Source organism: Macaca thibetana, chromosome 1, assembly GCF_024542745.1.
Source record: "Macaca thibetana thibetana isolate TM-01 chromosome 1, ASM2454274v1, whole genome shotgun sequence".
Classification (NCBI taxonomy): domain Eukaryota; kingdom Metazoa; phylum Chordata; class Mammalia; order Primates; family Cercopithecidae; genus Macaca; species Macaca thibetana.
Genome location: NC_065578.1, coordinates 100,662,246 through 100,685,973, shown reverse-complemented (window position 1 = coordinate 100,685,973; position 23,728 = coordinate 100,662,246). Strand labels below are relative to the sequence as shown.

At 41.4% G+C, this 23,728-nt stretch overlaps 2 pseudogenes; one reads left to right on the top strand and one right to left on the bottom strand.

Annotated features, from left to right (window-relative positions):
• Nucleotides 1–674: 674 nt before the first annotated feature.
• LOC126929217 (peptidyl-prolyl cis-trans isomerase A-like) lies at nucleotides 675–1,010 on the top strand (annotated as a pseudogene).
• A 14,179-nt stretch (nucleotides 1,011–15,189) lies between these two features.
• LOC126950336 (40S ribosomal protein S20-like) lies at nucleotides 15,190–23,350 on the bottom strand (annotated as a pseudogene).
• Between the last annotated feature and the right edge of the window lie 378 nt (nucleotides 23,351–23,728).

The window sequence follows — 23,728 nt, the reverse complement described above, 5'->3', positions numbered from 1 at the left end:
GCTAGTGTCTCCAGTGCAGTGTTAAACAATAAGTAATAAAAGCAAACTTTCTTGCCTTCTTTCAAGACTTACAGTGAAAGAATTTAATATTTCTTTTAATTATTATTTCTTAAGACAGGATCTTGCTCTGTTGCCCAGGCTGGAGCACAGTGGCACAATCATATATCACCATAACATCAAACTCCTAGGCACAATCATATATCACCTAGGCTCAAGTGATCCTCCTGCCTCAGCCTCCTGAGTAGCTTGAACTACAGGCATATGTCACCACACTTGGCTAATTTTTGTATTTTTTTGGAGAGATGGGAGTCTCTGCATGTTACTCAGGCTGGTCTTGAATCCCTGGCCTTAAGCGATCCTCCTGTGTTGGCCTCCCAAAGTGTTGAGTTTACAAGTATTAGCCACTGTGCCCAGTTTGCATTCAATATTTCATCAATAAGTATAATGGTGGTTTTGCAGACACCACCACCGCCAGGAGCCCAGTACTACCCACTATGGTCAATTCCACTGTGTTCTTTGACATCGCCATCAACAGCCAGTCCTTAGGCCTCATCTCCTTCAAGCTGTTTGCAGGCAAATTTCCAAAAACAACAGAAAACTTTCATGCTCTGAGCACTGTAGAGAAGGGATTTGGTTATAAGGGTTCCTGCTTTCACCGAATTATTTCAGAGTTTATGTGTCAGGGTGGTGACTTCACACGTCATTATGGCATTGATGGCAAGTCCATCTATGGGGAGAAATTTGATGATGAGAACTTCATCCTGAAGCATACAGGTCCTGGCATCTTGTCCACAGTAAATGCTGGACCGAACACAAACGGTTCCCAGTTTTTCATCTGCACTGCCAAGATTGAGTGGTTGGATGGCACACATGTGGTCTTTGGCAAGGTGAAAGAAGGCATGAATATTGTGGAGGCCATGTAGCGCTCTGGGTCCAGGAATGGCAAGACCAGCGAGAAGATCACCATTGCTGACTGTGGACAACTCTAATAAGTTTGACTTGTGTTTTATCTTAACCAACAGACCAATCCTTCTGTAGCTCAGGAGAGCACCCCTCCACCCCATATGCTTCAGTATCCTATAATCTTTGTACTCTCACTGCAGTTCCCTTTGAGTTCTGTCTTTTCCTTATTCCTTTTCTATGCCTAGCTGGATTGCAGAGTTAAGTCTGTAACTATGAAATAAAAACTAAATAACAAAAAAAGTGCATAATGTTATCTGTAAGTTTTTTATAGACACCCTTTATGAAAGTAAAGCCTTTTGTTTCTATTCTATTCTTCCTTTGCAAAGGTTTCTAATTATGAATGGATGTTCTATTTTGTCAAATGCTTTTTCTGCATATATTGAATATAACTATCATAGTTTTCTCTGTTTTTCTTTTATGTGTGAGTTACACTGATTGGTTTCAAGAAGACCTTGAACTAAGCTTTCATTCTTAAGATAAGCTCTACTTGGTAATAATATATTATCCATTTAAGTCATTGCTAAATTTGATGTACTAATATTTTGTTCAGAATTTTTGCATCTGTGTTCATGAGGAATACTCATCTATAATTTTTTTATTTCTTTGTTTTATTATCTGTTTTTAAAATTTCTCTGACAGGCTTTGATGTCAATATAATTCTGGCCTCGTGAAGGAAATTTGGGGCAGTTCCCTTCTCCTATATTTTTTAAGAAGTTTGCAGGCTGGGCATGGTGGCTTATGCCTGTAATCCCAGTCTGAGGGAGTCTGAGGCAGGAGGATCACTTGAGTCCAGGAGCTTGAGACCAGCCTGGTCAACATAGGCAGACTGTCCCTACAAAAAAATTTGAAAATTAGCCAGACATGGTGGCATGCACCTGTAGTCCCAGCTACTCAGAAGGCTGAGGTGGAAGGATTCCTTGAGCCCAGGAGTTTGAGGCTGCAGTGAGTTATGATTGTGCCACTGCACGCCAGCCTGGGCAACAAAGCAATAATCTGTCTCAAAAGAAAGAAAAAAAGTTTGTGTTATATTTGTATTATTTCAACTGGGCATGGTGGCTCACACCTATAATACCTGCACTTTGGGAGGCCGAGGTGGGAGAATCACTTGAGCTCATGAGTTTGAGACCAGCCTGAGAAACATAGTGAGACCTTGTCTATACAAAATAATTTTTAAGGCTGGGTGTGGTGGCTTACACCTGTAATCCCAGCACTTTGGGAGGCCGAGGCAGGCGATCACTTGAGGCCAAGAGTTCAAGACCAGCCTGGCCAACATGGCAAAACCCCATCTCTACAAATACAAAAATGCACATACAAAAATTAGTGAGGCATGGTGGTGCACATGTGTAATCTCAACTATTTGGGAGGCTGAGGTATGAGAATTGCTTGAACTCAGTAAGCGGAGTTTGCAGTGAGCCAAGATCACATCACTGCATTCCAACCTGGGCAACAGAGCAAGACTCTGTCTCCAAAATAATAATAATAATAATTTTTTAAAAGTTAGCATGGTGTGGTAGCACATGTCTATAGTACCAGGTACTTGGGAGGCTGAGGCAGGAGGATCCCTTAAGCTCAGGAGTTTGAGGCTGCAGTGAGCTATGATCAGTGCCACTGTACTCCAGCCTGGGCAACAGAGTGAGAACCTGTCTCCATTTAAAAAAAGAAAGATTTATATTATTTCTACCTTAAATATTTGATAGAATTCATCATTGAAACTATCTGGGTCTATTGATCAGCTACTTCTGGATGATGTGGTATGAGAGAAGAAAACATATTCATGGGCTCACTCCTGTGTCTCCTTCTTTGAAGTGGGTTCCCTGCTCAAATGCTGTGTTTTTGAGAGTCCAGGCCTAGAGGTCAGGAACTGTAAGCCCCCTAGAGAGTGGTACTGGCTGAGATTTTGCATTCCCAGAACTAGTATTTATCTCTGTGAGAATGAAATTCTGGCCCTTCCAGAATTTAATAGTGGATTTGGTGGCAAATCAACTACTTGCATGGAAGGGGCCCAAGGTAGTTGATTAGACACCAAGTTACTGGTTGTCCTCCTTGAGGAACAGTGCTGTATTGCCGTATTAGGGGTAGGCACATTGGTCTATGCCACTGAAAGTTTGAATATTCAAAAGAGGCCATAGCTATATTGAACCTGGTAAGAAGTCCATGCTGTTGACCTATACGTAGCTTCCATCTCTGCCACAATAGCGCTTCTTGTGCTGGTTGCAGGGTGGCCAATGACAAAGACTAGCTAACATCAACTGGCCAAATAATGTTAAATAATTGGTTGCTCAGTCCCTCTTTGCTGGTGGATGTGTGCAAGTGAGGGTTAATGTGTGATACAAAAATCTTTGCACTTTATGCCCACTTTCATATTTCCTCTGCCTCCATATATCTACCTGAGACTTCCTTGTCTTCAGTCTTCTAGTCCTTTTCCTTCCAGCCCCCTTAACAGATAACTAAGGCCATTTTCCACTATCCAGGATTTTTTGTATGTTTTTGTTTCAGGCCACTTCTCCTTTCACACAAAGTGGATGACTCAGTATACTTATAACAGCTCTGCCCATTGAGAATTTCTCTCTCTCCACTTTCAAGGCCAACTCGGATTATACCTATAATACAGTCACTGTTTATAGTCAGCTTGCACACACATACTGAGACCAATCATTGACAAACCAAGCTTATGCTTTTTCTTCCTCCATCAGCTGGTAATGTGAGACCACTTACGTGGCCATAGATGTGAGCTGAGAAATAAACACTTGTGCAACTATGGAGAGTGATGTACTGTATACTCATGCCCTCTGGTTATACGTGGGCTTGACCTCGGAAAAACCATTATGATGAACAGCAGCTGGGCCTGCTCTAATTTGAGATTTGGTAAGTTCCACCTGTGACATTTCCAGCAAATTTGGGGCCCGAATGACAGAACTGCTTGCACCACAGCCTCGCTTTAGTGGACAGCTTTTTCCTTCTCTGGACCCCACTGAAAGCTAGTGGTATTTCTAGGTGTATAGTGTGTTATCTTATATACCCATAACTGAAAGATGCCTACCACACACTGAGCTTCCTTCTTTGTGATAAGGGATGCAAGATGTGTCTTTTAATTTGGAGAGGATAGTCTGGTGTTCCCCAGACCACTAGATCCATACAAACTACATCAAAGTGAGAAGTCAATAAATCTTCATAGTGTTTATCTTGCATGTGTCTTATGAAGTTTTCTAGAGTACTATCCAGTTGGCATAATGTCACTGATGGAATGAATCAATATGACTTGTAGTGAAATTTCAAGATGATCCAAGTATCTTCAGATTATGTTGTGATAAAAGTAAGAGGGTCAGCATAGCCCTGGATTAAAACTGCAGTTGAATATTATTCACGTCACATGAATGCAAACTATTTCTGATCTTCTTTCTAATTGGAATAGAAAAGAATCCATTTCCCAAATCAATGACCACGTGCCTTGTACCCGAAATCTCATTAACCTGTTTTATCTTATTTATCTAGCAATAAAACCACATCCAGCACAGTAGCTACAACTGGGGCTATCACTTGTTTGAGCTGTGGTTTTCTGCTATTATTCTCCAGAATCACCCAGTTTCTGCAGGAACCAGACTGGTGCCGCTAAATGAGGGTATGAGAGTGAGTAGTGATCACCATCCCTGCATTTTTAGCTCTTTAATAGTAACATTCATCTCTGCTATTCCTCTACTCCAGGGTTCAATTTTTCTCTATTTGTTGCCTTGGCTGGGGGAAGGGGTGTACGGACGGTTTCCAGAGGTTTCCACTTGGCCTTCTCCACTATGATATGGCTTTCCCCAAGGTCAATGATACAAAGTGGGGTTCCTCTAACCGCCAGTATGTCAATCCTAGTTATGCACTTGGAGATACGAGAATTGATCACTGGAGGTGTGGACCCACCGTAGCTGGAATTTACACAGGCATTTATATGTTACCTGGCCTCGTCAATCTCCAATCTCACGGGGGCAGAAGGAGGACCATGATGACACTGGGTCTCTGGAGATGAATCAAATTAGACAATGTGTCCTTTCTTTGGGGCAGGGACTTCTGAATTAAGATGGCCCTCCCGTGCTATCCCAAGTTGAGGTGAGAGAAGGGAGCCTTTGTGCCCCTACTGGATCAGTAATGGGGTGTTAGCTGCCCTGAAGAGGCCTTATCTCTGAGTATGTTTGCCCGGGATTCCCATCACCACAGCAATTAGTTCCTTATTCCTGAAGGGACATTTGGGCAGTGGATCACAGTATCTACTACAGGATTGTCCTTAGAAACAATGTCTGTAAGGGAGTAAAAAAGCATGATTGGGTGGAGGGAGAAGTTGAACTGCGATGCAGTTATAACAGAGTCCTCAGCCAATCCAGGAAGCTCTGGAACTGACATGCCCCTTCAGAGTGTCCTGAACTCTTGTACTCTTTGTACAGAGCGTGTACTCTTGCTTCAACCAGCATGGAATGCAGGCTGCCCGTCAAAAAAGGATGCAAAGCCGGTTGCCGTGGCGCATGCCTGTAATCCCAGAACATCAGGAGGCTGAAGTGAGCAGAGGTGATTTGAGGCCAGGAGTTCGAGACCAGCCTGGCCATCATAGTGAAACCCCATCTCTACTAAAAATATAAAAATAATCTGGCTGTGGTGACACACGCCTGTAGTCCCAGCTATTCGAAAGACTGAGGCACCATAATCAGTCAAACCCTGGAGGCAGAGGTTGCAGTGAGCTGAGGTGGTTCCACCGCACTCCAGCCTGGGCGACAGAGTGAGACCCTGTCAAAAAAAAAAAAAGAAAGAAAGGAAAAGACAAGAAAAGAAAAGAAAAAAGAAATAGAAAAAGAAAAAGAAAAAGGGATATATAATCTTAAACCAAGGACAATGCTCAAGGAGGGAATCCTTGTGAGCTGCCAACAGCCAATACTTTCAACAGTTGGGAAAATGATTGCCTTAGTCTTAAAGGGAGTCTCTGGGTGGTGTACCACAGTCTCCATAATAGGAATCAGCAGCATATAGACACTAACTGACGCCATGAATATGGATGAGATCTCTAGGGGGAAAATGTGGAGAGTAAAGAGAAGAGCATCCAGAACCTAGCCCTAAATCAAACCAAACCAGTAGAAGTCAGTTAGAGAAGGAGAGCTGGCAAAAAGAGATGGAGAAAGAGCAATCAGCATGCTAGAAGAAATTCCAGGAGAGCAAAGGGTCACGGAAGTCCAAAAAGATAGATAGAATTATCTACCAAGTGGAATAAAACTGAGGGGCTAACAAATAAAAGACAAAAAACATGTCCATTGTTTTGTCAACATGAAGTCCACTGATAATTTTGAGCAAAAATTATTTTAGCAAATGCAATACACAGAAGCCAGATTACAGAGTGTTGAAGGATGAAATGGAGTTCAGGCAGTGAAGACAGCATACATATTCATAAAACTTTTTTAGCTTTACTGTACAGGGGAACATAAAAATGGGGGGGGAGGTGGTAGCTGAAGGGAAATAAGGGCTTACAGAGGATTCTAGGTCTTTTTGTTTATTTATGCTTGCTTCTTAATTTGGTATCTATTAGAGTATGTTTGTAGTTGGGGAAAGAGATGAATAATGGTGGAGAAAAAAATAAGAGAAGAAATAGGGACAATATTTGGTTGATAGAGCAGCTGGGTCCCAGGACAGAATTGGAAAGGATAGCCTTTGGTAAGCACAAAACTATGAGAAAAGAAGATGGGGAGAGATGCAGGCCAGATTGTTGATTTGATGGCGGAGAATGAAGAAGTTCTCATCTGATGCCTTTTATTTTCTCAATGAAATATAACAGTCTTGGGTAGGTCTCTGTTTTATGCATTGCAGATCTGTCTCCATCCTAAACTATGAAGGCTCAAGGCTCTGGTTCTCATCATTACACAGGAAGAGAGAAACAAGGTGTGGCTTTGAAGAGCTGACAGCCACTTGGCACATGTCACTTCAGTTTTTTGCCTTCTTTCTTTTTACTTCCATTTAGAGTCATGTGTGCCAGCTTTCAGACTGGTAAACAGAGGGTGGGGCTGAAGGTCAAAAGGTGATGAGATCTCAATCTGAACTTACTGGCGTGATCAGCTGTGCTTCCTCATTATAATCAGGAAATCCTGGAGTGACCCATCCACCAAGAGCACATCTGGAGGGAGGGGGCAGGGTGTATGGTAAGGAAAGGAGGGGCTCACCTCCCTTTTCTAGGCTCAAAATGGATCGTCATTTCTTTCATTCTTATCTTTGCATATATTCCTATAAATACATGCACATTCAATCTCTGCAATATTTTGTTTGCCCTTTAAGGCTCTGTAGTTTTTATGATCTCCTTCCCCACTAGAGGAGATTTCACTGAATTTATAGATAAGGTCTGTTGATTCACAGATAGAGCAAAGATAGTCGATATTCTGTCTTATGTCATAAAAGCATACAGATATTACTGGTAAAACAAAGAAAATAAAGCAAGATATATTTCTTTTTTGTTTTCTGTTTGTTTCTTGAGAAAGGGACTTGCTCTGTCACCCAGGCTGGAGTACAATGGTGTGAACATGGCTCACTGCAGCCTAGGCTTCCTACGCTCAAGAGAGCCTCCTGCCTCAGCCTCCTGCCTCAGCCTCCCATGTATCTGGGACCACCACACAGGCTATTTTTTTTTTCTTTTTTTCTTTTCTTTTTTTGGTAAATTAGAGACACGATCTTACTGTGTTGCCCAGGCTGGTCTCGAACCCCTGGCCTCCGGTGAGTGTCTTGCATTGGCCTCCTAAAGTGCTGGGATTATAGGTGTGAGCCACCACACTCAGACACAAGATACATTTCTTGACATGAAAAAATATTCCCAATATATTGCTCATTAATAAAAGTAGATTTTTTAAGTGAATATAGGCTGGGTGTGGTGGTTTACACCTGTAATCCCAACCCTTTAGGAGGCTGAGGAGGGAAGACAGCTTGAGGCTAGAAGTTTGTGACCAGCCTGGGCAACATAGCAAGATCCTTTCTCTACAAAAAATTTAAAAATTATTCAGGCTTGGTGGCATGCACCTGTAGCCCTAGCTACTCAGGAGACTGAGGCAGGAAGATCATTTGAGCCCAGGAGTTCAAGATTGCTATGATCTATGATTGCACCACCACACTCCAGCCTGGGCAACAGAGACAGACCCTGCCTCTAAATAAAAAAAAAGAGGGCCAGGCATGGTGACTCACGCCTGTAATCTCAGCACTTTGGGAGGCCAAGGTAGGTGGATCACTTGAGGTCAGGAGATTGAGAACATCCTGGCCAACATGGTGAAACTTCTTCTCTACTAAAAATACAAAAATTAGCTGGGTGTGGTGGTGCACACTTGTAGTCCCAGCTACTTGGGAGGCTGAGACAGGAGAATGACTTGTACCTGGGAGGCGGAGGTTTCAGTGAGTCGAGATCGCGTCACTGCACTCCAGCCCGGCGACAGAGCGAGACTCTGTCTTAAACAAACAAACAAACAAACAAAAAGAGATATACATATATATACATAAATATACACTTTTAAATGGCTAACATCTCTTAAGTGATTATGATGTGCCAGTTATAACGTTAACTCTGGATATTGAAAATGAAGGTTACATTTTTTAGATTTTAGCAGTAGTTATTAATTTTTCTATATGCATTGCTTAGGTAAATAAAAGTTAATTTTAGAGCCAATATCAGGTTGCTGGTAGACTTTGCCATTTACATGCGGATTCCATGGTTCCTCCTCCCCATTTGCAGCCTATAATTGTATCAGACATGAGGTCTGGGAGTTCTTTGCTCTAGCCTGACTGAAGCTTTTCTCTGCTCTTCAACATGTGCCATGGCTTTGGGGCTAAGTTTGGAATGCCCTGTAGAAGCTGATAATTTCCTGAGCTCCGTAATTTGCTAACAACAAATTTCATGTGTTCAGCAACATTAGCTTAATCTAATTCCTGTTCTCTTCTAAAAGAAGCTCCCAGACTTCAGAAAGCATATGCATGGCTTCCCATTACTTCAGGGTTTGTGGCTTTGACCTCAGAAGTCTCTTAACTGCTTGAATGCCAGAAGCAGTTCCATCCTGTGACTGCTTGCTGTCAGAAAGAAGGCAATAAATGACTCCTCCACACTCTTAATGGTCTTGTTTTCCACTCTACAACGTCTCTGGGTGTAAGACACAAAACTTCGCCTTTTCTCTCTTATCAAGTCTGAACCCAAGAGAGATTGTAAAAGTGTGCTCAGAGGAACCAAGTATGTTTTCGCAACTTGTCTATCTTATTCCAATCAGGAAGTTACCCTGACAACCAAATAACTGCTTTTTTTTTTTTTTTTTTTTAACCCTACTCTTTGTCTTCTATAAACTCAGTTTCTTCTTAGGGAGTTAGCCTGCCTCCTAAACTCCGAAAACCATATGATTCGTTTTAAGCCTGCTGACAATGACAGGCATGTTGTTCAAATTGTTGGAAATCTTTGTCCTGATTTCCCTCTCTTGAAGTTGAAAATGATCTGAATGTTGGCATCCCACAGTTCCTAGTAAGCCTCCCTGTTTCCTTTGGAGATCACAGCTGAAGGAAGGGGGCTGACAACACATTCCTAAAGGTGATATTTTAAAGAGAGTAATCCATGCGAACAAAAAAGGGACAGAAACCCACTATTATCATGTTTCCTGATTCTTCAGGGAGGCTTTCTGACCTATTGGCTGATCTTTTGGTTATTGTACTATTTCGCCATAGTTTCCTAGGGAGTATTTTCCTGAACAACTAATTATGCTCGTTTTACCTAACACGAAAAGAATACTCTTTTTAATTTGAAACTTTTTTTTTAAATAATTCTAAACTTTTCATTTTGAAAGCTACTTAAACTCTTTGAATAAGAACCGAATTTGAATTAAAAAGAAAAAAAAAGTAAAAGTACCAGAAGACTCAATCAGAAACTAAATTGTTGTCTTTCATTTCCTAAGTTTTTTATCTGCTCAGCATCCCTGTTCCTGATTACTGATTTTTCCCTGCAGTTATTTGGATGCAATTACCTCCACCAGTTAGTTGATTTTCCTCGATTTCAATCCAAAGGGCCATTATTGATTAAGGGCAGGGGCCTGAGGAATGGGAGGCACAATGGTTAAAGCTAGGCCTTGATCACAACTAGAAAAATGACTCAGAATGCACGCCCTTTTCCAAGTGGGTTGGTAACCGCTTCTTCGTCTACAAAGGTCGGCATATTCACTGCATTCTTTTTCCTTTTCTCTCTCTCTCTCTCTTTTTTTTTTTTCCTAGGCAACTGTGGCAGGGAAAATGGCATTTCTTCCAAAGAATATAAAGCAAAATACTTGGGGAAAGGACCAGAAGCAGATCCGCCTGGACATCTCACTTTTCTGCTTGGTGGATCTTGAGAGTGAATAGTCTCAGCCATCATCTGAGATCTGGGCGCTACTGCCTGTCACCTCAGGCTGACATCATGATTGCTTTAAACGCTTAAGGATCACCTGCACACGTTGTTCTCTAGGGGACCCATGAGTCAAATGACATGTACACAAATAAGACAAACTCATAAAGAGGCTATGTGAGTCAAGGATATCCCTATGTTTATACAAATAATTTCTTAAAATTTAACAGTTAATAAATATGACATGTAGAAATTGGCTATTATTAATACCGTATGCCCATCAATAGCTGCGGTATTGCACATGGATCAAAATGGATTAGCAAGGATCATTTCTTCAAAGTACCTCTGATATCACCAGTGAAAAGTTTCCTGAAAGTCACAGCAGCCCAAGGTCAAAAAAAAATCTCTATCTCAAAATGACAGAAACTCTAGGAACTAACATTGTTCTCTTTTAAGATAAAAGGATGTATCCCCTTCCTCTGAAACAGGAACCTATGAAATCTTTCTTTATTATGAGATAGGAAGCTCTAAAAGGATCCTCTTCGTTCTCCCTTAAAGACAAAGCAATCAAGGAAATCAGAAGGAAGAACGAGATGTCAACGTGAGAGGAAAGAGATTAAATATGCTCTAGTTTAGTTTATACAATCCTTTGAAGACTCTCCTTTTATTCCTTCTCCTCTCTAATTCTTAAAATGCCAGCCCCATAACCACTCTGAATCATCATTTTAATCTGATAGAAAGTTCACTTTGATTCCAGAGGCTGCTGAGGAGTACTTCATATCAAATAACTACACATTCTTTAGGGAGAATTCTTCTCCCTACATTCTCGAAGACACCCCCCACCATACACACACACGAAAACACACGTACGTGTGCATGTCCACACACTCAGTCACTCACATTTTTTTTTCTTTAGTGAGTGCTTAATTGGGTTTTTTCCTTGACCCACCCTTTATCTTTTTAGCAAAACCTCAGAGAATAAAAAAAAAAAAAACCAGCAGGGCTCTGTACGCCACCTCCAAATGCCACAATGGCACAACTGTGACTGGTGAATGAATTGTCCATCCTTGCACAGAAGTTGAAAGCAAACTTCAAAGAACTCTAGTTGTGACGGCCAGGATTTTAGAGATTAAGATTCCAGTACATTTTATTTTCAGTAACCTAATGGGGCAGAGCACTATGAGCAAGAATGCACAAAACAAAGCCAGAGAGGGGGAAAAAATATGAACAAGAAAAAGAAGAAAATAAGGATAGATGGTGAAGATGCTTTAAAATGGAAAATTCAATATGATATTTTAAATTAATCATAATCTAAACAGAACAGGGGAAAATAATTTAGCCTGCAAGAACAAAACACAGGCCAGGCATAGCACATGCCTGTAATCCCAGTGCTTTGGGAGGCTGATGCAGGAGGATCACTGAGGCTGGGAGTTTGAGACCAGCCTAGCCAACATAGCAAGACTCTTGTCACTCAAAAGACATTTTTAAAACTCTCAAGAATGGAGAAGGAAGTGGTTAAATTAGCCTACAAAAAAGAAAAAAAAAAAAAAGAAGCTGGAACCAAAATAATATGGAGACCTTCACTGTTAGCAATTTTAAGTGGCTAAAATCTGTATTTTTTTTCCATTTCCTGGCGTGTAAAGTTCTCTTTACCAACACCAAGATCAAAATAAGTAGTCATCAGACCATTAGTCAGCACTTCTAATAGAATTGCATCAAACCTTAATCATCTCTGAAAAGGAGTTCCTCATTCTTCTCTTCAAAGTGATAGCTTTTAGACCAGTCATCATAAACTAAGTTTTGAGTTTCATGTTCAGGGTTACTACAGGATAATTCAATTTACATAAAGTCTTTACTCAAAGACCTACATTTTTGTTCGTAACGATTTTCTTTTGTGGAATGGTCTTTAGGGCCAATGAAACCTAGGTTCACGTCCCTGTTCTGCCAATTAATAGTTCTGTATCCTTGAACACAGTTTTTAAAAATTTCCTTCAGCCTCAGTTTCTTGCTGCATGCAATGTTGATTCTAAGGATTAAATGAAAGAGGCAATATAAAAGGACCTTTCTCATCACTAGTATATAACAGGTGTTCAATAAATTACAGCAATGATAATCATCATAGTAAAGAATCAATATTCACATATATAAATGGACAAAAGAGAAAGTCCTGGAAAAAGAGCTAAAGTAACAGGGGACTGTAAATGTACATATACGAACAAAGAGGAGGTCATGCTGTATGTTTTTGTGTGTATGCATATGCCTGTACCTGTGTCCAGTGTGGGAGAAAACTGCAAGTACAGGAGAAAGAAAGAGAGAGGTCTGACAGCAAAGATGGAGAAGAGGATAAGGAAAAATAAGAGGAAGGGAGACCCTTTTAGAGAAAGCAAAGGGCACATTGGGATCAAGAAGAGAGGTCTGGCTTAAAGGTCTACAACCACTGTCAACTCCAAGTCAACAGACAGAAAGAAAAGTTCCAGGGCCGCCAACACCTGGGTGCAGTCCAGTCACCTGGATGGTCAGAGAACCATAAAGCTAATAAACAATGAGTTCCTTAAGGCACAAGTCATGCTTCTGTAACAAGTCAAATTTTGAATATCAAAGTGCATCTTTTTTTGCCTCCTTGAGTAGAAATCTTCACGTTAGTCTGCCCTAGCCAATGACTTGCCCAGATGGAAAGTCTGAATTTATTATAGAAGAAGAACAAGAGAAAGAGTGACATTCTGCTTCTGTCTTTCAGAAAGTAAGTTTTTACAAGCCTCTTGAAAAGGGATTTGCTGAACTCCCTTGTGAGGCATTAGTATTTTAACAACCAAGCATGGAGATTTCTGATCAATATGATTTAAAAACAAAAATAAAAAGAAGGTAACCTGCTTGTCATTAAGATTAAGCTAGAAAGAGTCAGGAAGAAGATAGAATAGAAAGAAAGAAAGACTTTAAGACTTTATTAGCGTGGAGAACTGTGAAAAGCAGAGAGAGAGGGAAATGAAATGGTGAAGGTTGTCCTAATCTCCCCTCCCACAACTCTTCTGAGTTTGGCCCAGGTAGGGAAAGGGGCACTAGGAAAGCAAAGTTAACTCCAAAGGCAGAGTGGGGGCCACTATGGAAAAGACTACTCACGAACTTGAAAGAAGGGGCTCTGTGTGTGGCATGCTCCCATACAAACCTAGGGACCCAGCCCACCCCTAGGTAGGTCAGACATGGTCAGACAGAGCGAGGTAGAGAGGACTCAGAAAGAGCAAGCCTCTCTGCTTATCAGAGGCAGGTAAAGCCAGGACTGGATGAAAAGCCAACCAAACTTCAAAGGGATCTCTAGCACCAGGGGAAACTGAAATGAGGTCAGGTCAGCCAGAGCACACAACAGGACTTTAACCAGACCCAGTGAGACCAACCACAGGTCACACCCACCCAAGCAATCACCCCAGGACAAGCAATACCAAATGGGAAAGAGATAATTGGCTGGAGGTCAGGCAAGCAGAGAACTGTGGCTGAGGACGCCACCTCCTCCCCACCACCATGAGGTTGCATAGACCTCAGCCCTTCCCCAGGACTCTAGGCAAGCAGAAGAGGAAGAACCTGAGAGCCTTAGCAATTTTTTTTTTTTTTTGAAACAGAGTCTCACTTTGTCACCCAGGTTGGAGTACAGTGGTGCAATCTAGGTTCACTGCAACCTCAACCTCCCGGATTCAAGTTATCCTCCTGCCTCAGTCCCCACAAGCACCTGGGACTACAAGCGCACACCACCACTCTCAGCTAATTTTTGTGTTTTTTGTAGGGATGGGTTTTTGCCATTTTGCCCAGGCTGGTCTCCAATTCCTGAGCTCAAGCCATCTGCCCATCTTGGCCTCCCAGAGTGCTGGGATTTCAGGTATGAGCCACTATGCCTGACCTAGCCTCAGCTTTTTTTTGTTTTTTGTATTGTTTGGTTTTAACTTTAGCATTGTTATCCAAAGGAGGCAGAACAGCATTCAAATGGATTAAATTACTGATTGGGACTACATTTTAAACCAGTCATTTAGTTAACATTATTCCCCCTTCTAACTAGAACGTAAATGGCTCTGGAGGGAAGACAGAATAGGATAGACTAAATAAATTCATTTTTCTGCACATCCAAGTTGCAATGTAGGTCAAATTTTGCAATTCCATCATACATTCTTTTTTTGGTCTCATGCAAAAAGGGAATCTGAGCACAAAACATAGTTGTTGACTAGCAGAACTTCCAAAGGAATGAATTCTTTGAAAAAGCAGGAATATTCATCTAATGAGGTCTGGCTTTAGTAGGGAGGGTCAGTGTAAAGTAGGAAGAAGACAGGAAACTGGCCGTGGCAAGAGTTTTGTCTATTTTGTTCACTGCTCTATTGGCAGTACATGGAGCATGGTAGGTGCTCCATAAATACGCGTTAAATGAACGAGTAAATGAACATTTGTTGACTATCATCTATCTTGAGCCAGACATTAAAAAATATAATCCTGTTTGTTTATTTATTTATTTATTTATTGAGACAGAGTCTCACTCTGTCGCCCAGGCTGGAGTGCAGTGGTGCGATCTCAGCCAACTACAACCTCCACCTCCCGGGTTCAAGTGATTCTCCTGCCTCAGCCTCCTGAGTAGCTGGGACAACAGGCGGGTGCCACCACACCCAGCTAATTTTTTGTATTTTTTTAGTAGAGATGGGGTTTCACCGTGTTAGCAAGAATGGTCTCGATCTCCTGACCTCATGAGCTGTCCGCCTCGGCCTCCCAAAGTGCTGGGATTATAAGCATGAGCCACTGCACCCAGCCAAATATAATCCTATTTAAATCTCACAACAGTCTTTGAAGTTAGTATTATCACTATTTTATTTTTTTTAATAACTGGTAATCAATTTATTAAAATAGTTTACTTAAGCATCTGCAATGGTGCCTTCCACCTCAACTCCTGGCTCAATACTGATGGAAGTAACCTACTTAACAATCTCAGAAGGACTGTGCCAGTCAACGAGTCGCTTGTGGATTCTCATCCCAAAATGATTCCATGTCTTAGAACCTTCACCACAAGGAGCTTTTTTTCTTGTAGTTATTCTTAAAGTCTTGGTAGGCATTCTAACTGGTCCTTTCACTTTGAGATTATTTTCCTTTGCTCCTCTGATCAAGTCAGCACACACATTCTCCAGGGATTTTACTTTGCGGCTCGTTACACTGATTTGAATTCAGTGAATTGCCACCTACCGCTCCAGGGGTGTGTTTCCGGAATTCTCTTTTTTTTTTTTTTTTCTTTTTTTTTTTTTTGACACGGAGTCTCACTCCGTCGCCCAGGCTGAAGTGCAGTGGTGTGATCTCGGCTCACTGCAAGCTCCGCCTCCTGGGTTCACGCCATTCTCCTGCCTCAGCCTCCCAAGTAGATTGGACTACAGGCACCGGCCACCACACCCAGCTAATTTTTTTTTTTTTTTTTTGTATTTTTTAGTAGAGATGGGGTTTCACCGTGTTAGCCAGGATGGTCTCGATCTCCTGACCTCGTGATCCGCCCGCCTTGGCCTCCCAAAGTGCCCAGTATTCTTAAAAGCCATGGCTGCGACATCAGCTTCCTGACTGACTGTTCCTCACAAGAGCCAACAGCCGTGAGTCAGGAGCAGGAACCTGCAGATCAGCGATTTATTTTTTATTTTTTTTTTCTTTTGAGACTGAGTCTCACTCTGTCTGGAGTGCAGTGGGGTGATCATGGCTCACTGCAACCTCTGCGCCCCAGGTTCAAGCGATTCTCCTGCCTCAGCCTCCCAAATAGCTGGCATTACAGGCACAGGCCACCACACCCAACTAATTTTTTGTATGTTTTGTAGAGACAGAGTTCACCATGTTGGCCAGGCTGGTCTGGAACTCCTGAGCTTAAGTGATCTGCCCGCCTCCGCCTCCCAAAGTGCTAGGATTACAGGCATGAGTCACCACGCCCGACCTATCACTATTTCATAAAGAAATGAACTGCATTTCAGCTAGGTTGAATAACTTCGCCAGGGCCACCTACCTACTGTGCGGTAGAGACAGAATTCAAACACAGGCCAAACTGACTACTCTGACTTAATATATTTCCTTCTATGCAGGGGAAAAATCTTCATATACTAGAAATCCCATTGATATTTCTCCCTTCTACTTTACATTACAAGAAAGATCCTGACGTTCGTTGGGTGACCAAAGTCCCGCTGCAAAAATGATTCTTCCTGGCTGGGCTCTGTGGCTCACACTTGCAATCCCAGCACTTTGCCAGACAGGCAGATCATTTGAGCTCAAAATTTCAAGACCAGCATGGACAACATGGCAAGACCACATCGCTACAAAAAAAAAAAAATACAAAAATTAGCCGGGCATGGTGGGAGACTGGGAGACTGAGACGGGAAGATTGCTTGAGGCCGGGAGGCAGAGTTGTAGTGAGCCAAGATCATGCCACTGCACCCCATCCTGGGTGAGAGAGCCAGACCCTGTCTCGAAAATAACAACAACAGCAAAAAACTCCATGATTCTTCCTGTACATCACACCACAAAGGTAGCACTGATATTACAGCATTTGTTATATCTATGTTGAAATGCTAATTATTTTCTGGATAGAAAGAAATTACAGGAAAGTAAGAAGAAGTGTGTAGGAGACCACAGTGCAATCCCAGAAAGAGGAAAGGAAATTTTTAAAAGGGAAATCATAACCCTAATCAGTACTTTAGCTGAAATAAGCATTCTTAATGTTAAAAGAGCCCTTGAGCTTTGTGTAATCAAAATAAACAACAACATGGGCCGGATTGCACAAAATAAGTTCTTTCTTGGGTTTCCAGTGACGTCTTGGTCGGTCCAGTGACTGACCGCACAAAACTCCACCATCCACTGAAATCACAGCCTGCGATTTTATCCTCTGGTGGGTTGTGTTTGGTCAAACACCACATTTTCATTAACATGTGCCACGCCCTTCTGCTTTGATCTGCCACTCCCCCTAAATTCAACCGACATTCACACTGCTGCAGAAGCAAAATCATTGTAATTTCAAACACGTGCATTCCATTTATCTCAGTTGTAAAAGTTAGCAAGGGACAGTAGTCGAAGGGTCTAAAGGCAATCTGGCGGGATCTAGGAGAAATAAAGCTGGAGAGGTAAAAATAGCAATAAAACCAACAACACAAACCTTTCACTTTTCAACATTGTCTTGCTAGCACAACTATGATTTCAAAATAGACAAGGACAAGAGAAATGAGTAGGAGTCAAGAGTGAGTCACTTATCTCTGAAATGGGACAGTTGGGCAGGTTAATCTCTAAGGTTCCTTCCAACTCAGTGAATCTATGATCATAAATCTGGGGAAGCCTGGGGAAGTTTTCCAGGCTTCACTGTGTAATGGAAAGGCAAAGCCAGCTTCACTGGTGACTCGTTATGTGGGGAAGTTGTTTCACCTCTCATTAGCCTCAGATGTGCTGCATCCTCTGGGCACTGATAGTAATACACACTTCACAGTACTGTTGTGTATAGCTAATTGAAAAGTGCGAAAGTCAGACTTGCCAATACATTTATAAGCTTTCATTTATTTATATATATATTATTTATATTTATATATATAAATATATGTCCCACTGGGTGAGGGGGTCTCACTATGTCACCTAAGCTTTTGTTTTTTTTCTTTTTTTCAGTACAGGGTCTTGCTCTGTTGCTCAGGCTACAGTGCAGCAGCTCAATCATAGCTCACTGAAGCCTCAAACTTCTGGGCTCAAATGAATCTTCCAGCTTTGGCCTTCTGAGTAGCTGGGACTACCACACCTGGCTAACTTTTTTTTTTTTTTTTTTTGGTAGACAAGGTCTCTACCAAACTCTCAAACTTCTGGCCTCAAGTGATCCTCCCATCTCAGCCTCCAGAGTAACCAGGATTACAAGCACATGCCACCGCACCCACCTTAAGCTTTTAATTTTTGAAGAAATTTTAGAATGGAAAGATGAAGGCAGAACCAGCATTTGGAAAGGGTCTGATATGACGTGCCTGTCTGAATTTCCCATTATGCTACTACGGTGTACAAGATGTCACCTTTGAGAAAGGTTGAGATGTTGAGAGCCGAGGCGGGCAGATCACGAGGTCAAGAGATCAAGACCATCCTGGCTAGCACGATGAAACTCTGTCTCTACTAACACACACACACACACACACACACAATTAGCTGGGCGTAGTGTCGGGCGCCTGTAGTCCCAGCTACTCGGGAGGCTGAGGCAGGAGAATGTGGTGAACTCGGGAGGCGGAGCTTGCAGTGAGCCGAAATCACGCCACTGCCCTTCAGCCTGGGCAACAGAGCGAGACTCCATCTCAAAAAAAAAAAAAAAAAGAAAGGTTGAGATGCCATTGTTTTTGTGCCCATCACCATACATTCCATTCACCATACAATGGAAATCAGGAGCTGGAGATGTTTCACAGATATGAGGTAGCCTCAGATGATCAGATATGCCAACTAAGACATCTCCCCATAGTCCTAAAACCTGAGCTAGCCTGTTTCCCAACTCCACCCTTGCTTGTCACACCCCAGGCCACCAGACAGAAACTGCTCCAGTAGGGAAGTGACTTAGCACCCATGGTGGACCTTCAGGTGAATAGCTCAGCTCTGAGAACTCAGTTGTTTTAATTTATATTAGATGCCAAAGAGGAGCCCAGGGTTCAGGTGTGGACACCATTGTGTCATATTTTGCCTGTATAAGAATTGTTTTTAATCAAATTAGCATCATTTAAAAATTGGGAGATTATACATCAAACCCCATATGTTTCTCACGCTTTGGAACACTGACAACACTGGGCCAACATCTCAGCTAGCAACAAAAAGCTGGAGTGGGATAAAGACTTCTCCACTGAGATGGACATTCACTCTCAAGTTCATCACTCTCTCCCCAGGCCACTTCACTCCTGTAAGTTCTCTGCCTGGTTCCTGGAGGTATTTGAGAGCAATCACTGATTCAGAATATCTGAATATTTAAGCAGACAAGAAGAACTACATCTGAGTATACCAGGAAAGTTTCGCAAGTCTCCTCAACTGCCTGGATGAGGCAACGACCTCAGGATTTAAGTGGCTACCCTCATCTAGTCTTGAAGCTGAGATCTATCCTAAGGACCCCTGAAAACCACTGGCTAGCTCAGTGCTGTGGCAAACAGGCTGAAGATGATTACAACACCATAACAAAGGAATCAGGGCCAGGCCAGAAGTTCTGTTTTAATATTACAATCGCTTGTCAACTGCTTTGCCATGCGTGGTATAAAAATGCCATTTTATGAGATCTGTTAATTAACCAACAACTATATATGGAGACATTTCAATAATATAAAAAGCTATTTCAGTCTGCTTAAAGCTGAATTCGAATAGTGCTTCACTAAAGTCAATACTTTCTAGATCCTATGATTCTCCTCAATAAAAATATACCATTTCATGGAAAGCACTGTAAATCAAAGGTCCTGATCTTAGCAAAGCTAACAGATAGATCCTTATTTTCCCAAACCCCATAACTTGGCTCATTTCAAGGAAATTACTTTCATTTATATTACTGTTTCCTGTATATGGTGATTGTCAGCCTGAATACCAGTCCCTGAATCAGGTCCTACTTGTGGGAAAGAGCTCCATATACTTAGACTTTTATGTTAGTTCATCCCATTAAGGGGCTTATGCTTTGTTATCCTTTTCTGAACCTTGGCAGGGCCTCTTCATTCTCTTACAAGTTAAGTGAAAAGCAAAACTCTGCACTGAGCTGTTAATGATTCCTAGTGAGAGCCATGAAATGTGAATGGTGTTTGTCCTAAGGGATTGTTCAAGTAGGCAGCCACAAATCCCAGGGACAACCTGCCAGTTCAAAACTACGGGAAACAAAGTTGCACCCTCAATTTGTGCTTCTCCTTAAACTTACCAAAAAAGGAATTTGGGAAAAGGAAATGATGCTGCCAACTTCAATAGCTTTAGCCAGGATGTCATAGCCTCTGATATACGAGTGAATGCTATGGATTTCCTCCAAATTAAATAAAAGTTCATGGAATGACATATAAAGAATGGAGATCGTTTATAACACAGAGAAACTATAGTAATCCCCAATGTCTAAAACTTCTTTTGTATGGAATACAAAATGCTCTTTTTCCTTTAGATAGATTTAAATGAAAGTAGGGAAGAAGTAAGAGTGCTTTTAACAACAAGAAAATGTTCTGATTACTGCGCTTCAAATAGAAGTTTCCTGCCAGTTACCAGTGCATTCTTGATAATGAAATGCAAAGATTAATGTGAACTTACTGTGGTAACACAGACATTTAATTCCATATGAGTAAACCACCAGTAACATCAGCTGGCAGTGCCAGAATTCGACCATGACATGACCAGAGGCAGCTGTGGTAGCCTGAAAACTGCCCTCACCAAGGAAGAAATCACACCATTTGATGACAGCATGACTTTACAATAAAAGTCATCTCTTGTGTGCTTTTATGTCTTCAATGTTTAATTAATTCCTCCGAATACCCCACAAGTTTTTCTATCCATTAGCAAAAATTATATAGGAAGAACTAGGTTTTAGAAGAGACTCTGAGCACTAGAGAATTAGAAAATCATAGATTGCTTTCCAAAATCCACCTATCTGAAGATCGTGATGTATTTTATTTATTTATTTTTACTTCCATCTCCCTTTCCTGGTACATGTTGTATTTTAAAACACAAAGAAAAATAACTGTCCATTCTTCAAGTTAAAAATAGTTTAGATTCAAGTGTGTGAAAGGTAAAAAAGGAAAAGAAAAAAATAAAATTATAAAAATACTTCAGATTTTTCAAACAATGTTGAACATTGCATTGAGTTAATACACTTATTCTGAACTTTTACTTTGGGGGCAGAACGAGTTCATTAATTGATTCCTCTTTGGAGAAGACAAACAAAAGATTGATTTTTTTTTTCTCTAGGGAGAAATCTGATGTATATTTAGGTAGCCTAAGTGTTCAGAGCAGCTAACTACTGGCAGCTAACTACTGACACTAGTAGTTTGTTGCCCTGAACACATAGGTGTTAACACACAAACTTCAAATATATACTCTAGTGCCTTGATTAGCATTTAACCTAGACTTTGTCAGAATGCCCAACACTGGCCTTTTTATAAATCTAAGAGAAAACCCAGATGAGTGTAGAAAGATGCCAAATAATGCTAGGAATCACACCCTTCTCCATCTCTGAAGACCACATAAAACTCAGCACATCTCTTGTCCCTGCAGTATACCTTTAAGGAAAGAACCCTGCAATCCAGATATTCTTCATGCTGGTATCAAGTTCAGCAACAATACTGGCTTGTTACAAATTGCTTAGAAAATGAACTGAGAGTAGAGACTGGGCATGGTGGCTCATGCCTGTAATCCTAGCACTTGGGAGGCCTAGGCAGGAGTATTGCTTGAGCTCAGGAGTTCGAGACCAGCCTGGAAAACATAGTGACACTCTGTCTGTATTAAAAATAAAATACTAAAAGTTTAAAAAAAAAACAACTGAGAGCAGACTCCATTTGATACAAATCCCCTATAGATGTTTAAATTACTTTAACACATTTCAATTTTTGCTAATTAGGCCCACAATTCAAAATCACTAATTTTTGAAAAAAACAACATAAAACACTAAATGAGCATAGTTTTTTAACAGAAAAATTAATACAGTGAATATATAAAATGAGATGATGTATATTATGTATATATTATGATGTATATTATGTATATTATATGGGTCTTTTTGCATCTTTACAATTAGAAGGTCCAAGGCTGGGCACAGTGGCTCATGCCTGTAATCCCAGCATTTTAGGCGGCAAAGCAGGAGGATCGCTTGAAGTCAGAAGTTCAAGACCAGCCTGGACAACAAAGTGAGACCCCTCTCCCCTCAACCATCTCTACTTAAAAAAAAAAAAAAAAAAAAAGAGTAGCCAACATGGCATGCACCTTGTAGTCCCAGCTACACAGGAGGCTGAGGCTGGAGGATCACTTAGTTTGGGGCTACAGTAAGCTAGGATCATGAGACTGTACTCCACATTGGGTGACAAGCAAGACCCTGTCTCCTTAATAAATACATAAAGGAAAGCTCTTGTGGTTGTGTCTTCTAAATTTCTTTCCTTCCTTTTTTTTTTTTTTTTTTTTTTCCTTTTTTTTTTGGAGATGGAGTCTCGCTCTGTTGCCCAGGCTGGCATGCAGTGGCACAATCTCGGCTCACTTCAACCTCCGCTCCCGGGTTCAAGTGATTATCTTGCCTCGGCCTCCCGAGTGGCTGAGATTTCAGGCACACACCACCACACCTGGCTAATTTTTGTATTTTTAGTAGAGATAGGGTTTCACCATGTTGGTTAGGCTGGTCTCGAGCTGCTGACCTCGTGATCCGCTCACCTCGGCCTCCCAAAGTGCTGGGATTACAGGCGTGAGCCACCGCGCCCAGCCCTGAATTTCTTATGATTCTGCAACTCCTACTATTATAGTATAAATAGTATATATAGTATAAATGGGTTCCCATTATAGTATAAATATGTAGCTGGAAAAAGTGTTGATATACAATATTCACTCAATTGAGGCAAAGGATTTTACAGATTGAATAATCTAGGTAATTCTTTGGTACCCTAATTCACTTTGCACGTGTGAATGGGAATATGAAAATCTGTGTTTTTCTGAAAGCTGCCTTGACCAGCATCTAGACAAGGAAGAGAAACCAAGAACTATTTCTGCAGGTGGCCACATGAAGCTAGCTGAAGCAGAACAGCATGTGAGAACTAACCACTATTTCTGGTACCTCAGAAGATCTGCAGAAGCTTGGTGAGGGAACACTCTTCAGGCAGATGACAGTTAATGTCTTTACAAGTGATTTAGCACAAGTCTTCTCTTATTATAGAACATAACTTTACTGGTGACCTGAATTTGTTTTTCTCCGAAGTGTCTAGACAGGAGCAAGAGAAACTCTGAAATTAGAAATAAATATACTCTCCTTTGTACAAAACATTGAAACTACTCACCCTCCCACCAGCAGACGTTATGCTTTGAGGGGTAGATCTGGTAATGACGAGCAGGTATCTGAGCTGTTGGCATTCTCAAGAGACTTCCTCATAGAAATGGCACACAAATGTGAGCAGGTCAGCTTGGATTCAGTAGAACTGGTGTATAAGATGAGTGCAGGGTTCTTGGGCTGCTCAGGGAGTTATCCCCAGCCCCCTGGCCTCAAGCAATCACTGAACATACAGCACACAAAAGACCTACCTAGGCTCCTCTCTCAAGTCCTCTAGATGACTTGCAATGGCTCATTAGTAGATAAGTCTGCTTATCCTCTTGAATTGTGAATTTTTCTCTCCTTTCTTTTTCATCCAAGTTGAATAAGGACACCACCTACGACATATTCAAATGTACACTTCATTTGCACATTATAAACCAAGCAGCTCCATCTAGCACAGTTCACAGTAGGGATCTAGG